The sequence below is a fragment of the Sycon ciliatum genome, chromosome 7, assembly GCF_964019385.1.
Source record: "Sycon ciliatum chromosome 7, ocSycCili1.1, whole genome shotgun sequence".
NCBI lineage: Eukaryota > Metazoa > Porifera > Calcarea > Leucosolenida > Sycettidae > Sycon > Sycon ciliatum.
The window spans coordinates 16,987,871-16,991,947 of record NC_088649.1 but is presented as its reverse complement, the minus strand read 5'-3'; the positions used below and the strand labels follow the sequence as shown (position 1 = coordinate 16,991,947).

Below are 4,077 nucleotides of genomic sequence, written 5' to 3'. Positions count from 1 at the left end.
TGTGCACACTCAAACACACGAAACAGCTGCCGAATCCGACTGTGCAGTCTCCTAGGCACGCATGCACGTACACACACAAACCAGCTGCCGAATCCGACTATGCAGTCTCCTAGGCACGCGCGCACGTGCACACGCAAACACATGTACCAGCTGCCAAATCCGACTAAGCAGTCTCTTAGGCAAACGCGCACATGCACACACAAACACACGAACCAGCTGCCGAATCCGACTATGCAGTCTCCTAGGCACGCGCGCACGTGCACACGCAAACACACGAACCAGCTGCTGGATCCGACTATGCAGTCTCCTAGGCATGTGCGCACGTGCACACTCAAACACACGAACCAGCTGCTGAATTCGACTATGCAGTCTCCTAGGCACGCGTGCACGTACACACACAAGCACACGAACCAACTGCCGAATCCGACTAGGCATGACACTGTTTCATTGAATTGAAAATGAAATTCTGAAAGGTACAATAGCCATGTATCTATGCGCTGTCCACACCAGTGTAGAAGAATAGATGGAAGAATTTATCTTTCTCTACTGTCTAACATACTAGACTATTTCATTTACGTATATTTAGTGGGGTAGTGATCAAGAATAACATAATGTTGCTAAAAATTGGCAGATATGACCAAGGAAGAATGGAGGACTGGATTTGATAGATAGCATAGCCAGTCAGTAAGATAGAGAGAGAGAGAGAGAGAGAGAGAGAGAGAGAGAGAGAGAGAGAGAGAGAGAGAGAGAGAGAGAGAGAGAGAGAGAGAGAGAGAGAGAGAGAGAGAGAGAGAGAGAGAGAGAGAGAGAGAGAGAGAGAGAGAGAGAGAGAGAGAGAGAGAGAGAGAGAGAGAGAGAGAGAGAGAGAGAGAGAGAGAGAGAGAGAGAGAGAGAGAGAGAGAGAGAGAGAGAGAGAGAGAGAGAGAGAGAGAGAGAGAGAGAACACTACCAGCACTTGCTGCGTGAATTGTTTGAAACGTCAATCTGTGATGGAGCAAACAGAGAATACCGCACAGCCACAAAGACGATCACATAACAGTATACTAATAAGAAACCCTTGACCACTCTTGATCAATTACAGGCAAGGTTTGCTAGAGCTCTACTGATAAAGAAAAAATTGCATTTGATTACACTTCTTCCAAATCTGTCTTAAATTCTAAATGCTCCCTAGAGTCACTAGCCTATCGTCGTCAAATCATCAGTCTCACTACTTTTCACAGATATGTTTTCCATCATCGTGATTACCTTGATGATTTCCATTTCAAGATTACGAATAGTGAGCGACGACCAAATAAAATCATTCTTCCCAAATTTAAATCATTGTCTAAGTCTCTCTTCATGTTCCGAACTGCTATTCTATGGAACTGTTTACCCCCCAGTCTAACATCGGAAGCCTCGCTCTATAAGTTCAAAGCTGCCCTCAGGAAATTTACAGCTGACCATGCTTATGCAATCAACGGAATTCCGCCACCTTGCGGTTGATTTTCCCCATTTCTCTCCTCATCAATCCCTATTTGTCTTTGTACATACATCTACATCTACTGTTCTTTCAATCAAATGAACCCCTCGATAGGCACATTGCCTTTGGGTCATTTCATAATAATAATAATAATAATCCAAAGGATCAGTCAGGGAAGTGCACTGCCTGAAAAGAGAAAAAACGCCAGACCCACCAGGACTGGTGGGTCTGGCGTTTTTTCTCTTTTCAGGCAGTTCACTTCCCTGACTGATCCTTTGAATTTGAAGTTCTCCCAACCTTTCCAAATTTAATCACTTTCTTTCACCTCTGGTAGTTTCCAGAAACTGACCGTGGTTGGTCCCCTGGGGGAGGGAAAAAGACCCAAGTGCCATCAGTATGTGTGGCACGTGTTGTGAGCTGCCTTTGGAGTGAAAAACTTGTCAGCGCCTTCTAGGTTCAGCCTGGTCCCATAGCTCAGTGGTTAGAGCATTGCTCATGACAAGCAGGGTCCCAGGTTCGTGTCCTGGTGGGTCTGGCGTTTTTTCTCTTTTCAGGCAGTTCACTTCCCTGACTGATCCTTTGAATAATAATCCAGTTAATATTTTATGACTTGGGGCTCCCCGCGTGCTAGTTTGTACGTGAAGTGTGTGGGTTACAGTGAGGGCTGTGTCCCACCCGCCTGCGTGGATTCATAGGAAGTGTGAGTTATGAAGTCTGAAGAAAATGTTGAACGGCCTCTGCTGGGATGACGACTACACCATAGCTCAGTGGTTAGAGCATCGCTGGCTACAAGCGAAGGTCCCTGGTTCGAGTCCTGGTGGTGACAGTCAATTTTTTCTTCAGACTTTTCCCGTTTGTCTCTTTCCCTCAAACCAGTTAATATTTTATGACTTGGGGCTCCCCGCGTGCTAGTTTGTACGTGAAGTGTGTGGGTTACAGTGAGGGCTGTGTCCCACCCGCCTGTGTGGATTCATAGGAAGTGTGAGTTATGAAGTCTGAAGAAAATGTTGAACGGCCTCTGCTGGGATGACGACTACACCATAGCTCAGTGGTTAGAGCATCGCTGGCTACAAGCGAAGGTCCCTGGTTCGAGTCCTGGTGGTGACAGTCAATTTTTTCTTCAGACTTTCCCGTTTGTCTCTTTCCCTCAAACCAGTTAATAATAATAATAATAATAATAATAATAATAATAAGGATGGCGTAACTCCTCTGTAGCCTTGTCATGATTTCTAATTATCTTTCACCGCCCACGGCCGCACAAAGTCCTTGGCTACAAAAAAAAATTAAAGTCTCTCCAAATCTCTCAAAACCAAACTTCAAACTCCTTTCCAAATTTTCGCCCTGAAGATGCCCTCTTGGGCGAAAATTTGGAAAGGAGTTTGAAGTTTGGTTTTGAGAGATTTGGAGAGACTTTAATTTTTTTTTGTAGCCAAGGACTTTGTGCGGCCGTGGGCGGTGAAAGATAATTAGAAATAATAATAATAATAATAATAATAATAATAATAATATTGACTGGTTTGAGGGAAATAATAATAATAATAATAATAATAATAATAATAATGTGGAAGAGAAAAAGACATATGGATACGAGTTAAGAGTAACTCTCCATCACTGTAACATGATACTATATACAGTCAGAAAGTGCAATAACTAGGCACAAAACTGACAGAGTACTGAAACATTCGACGTCCTGACACCTAGCTTCAACACATCTCCGTAGCGCTAACCGACAGCCTTCCAACTTGGAAGGTTCAAGGTTATGGAAAGACCAAAGAGGGGAAGGCAAGCGCAACGAAAACGAGCAAAAGCTACAGTCCCAACGGAACAAAGAATGTCGATTGTTACTGGACGATGACGAGACCAGTACGATATTTGACAAAGCGGTCTAACTACAATTCGAAGCAGCAAAGCAGCACACCACCCAACTTGGGTGGGTCATAAATATCAAAGATAAGTAAAGAAAGGGAAGCTTTGCGAAAACGAATTGTACAAGCCGAAAGTCAAACTCCTACAGTACTCCTCATGCATGCCATTGTGATGGACTAGTTGACTACAAAACAAGTTGTTTCACACGACGTACGTTTCGCCGGTCGTGTGAAACAACTTGTTTTGTAGTCAACTAGTCCATCACAATGTCATGCATGAGGAGTACTGTAGGAGTTTGACTTTCGGCTTGTACAATTCGTTTTCGCAAAGCTTCCCTTTCTTTACTTATCTTTGATATTTATGACCCACCCAAGTTGGGTGGTGTGCTGCTTTGCTGCTTCGAATTGTAGTTAGACCGCTTTGTCAAATATCGTACTGGTCTCGTCATCGTCCAGTAACAATCGACATTCTTTGTTCCGTTGGGACTGTAGCTTTTGCTCGTTTTCGTTGCGCTTGCCTTCCCCTCTTTGGTCTTTCCATAACCTTGAACCTTCCAAGTTGGAAGGCTGTCGGTTAGCGCTACGGAGATGTGTTGAAGCTAGGTGTCAGGACGTCGAATGTTTCAGTACTCTGTCAGTTTTGTGCCTAGTTATTGCACTTTCTGACTGTATATAGTATCATGTTACAGTGATGGAGAGTTACTCTTAACTCGTATCCATATGTCTTTTTCTCTTCCACATTTATTTATGGCT

The 4,077-nt window shown here is 43.9% G+C and overlaps 1 protein-coding gene across 1 annotated transcript in view; it reads right to left on the bottom strand.

Moving 5' to 3' along the window:
• Positions 1-422: 422 nt before the first annotated feature.
• The window catches only part of LOC135821106 (uncharacterized), an 18,936-nt gene continuing 15,281 nt past the window's right edge, over positions 423-4,077 (bottom strand). Inside the window, exon 6 of the transcript XR_010554300.1 lies at positions 423-984. The gene's annotated coding sequence lies outside the window, so the exon portion shown is untranslated. The remainder of the gene's footprint in view (positions 985-4,077) is intronic.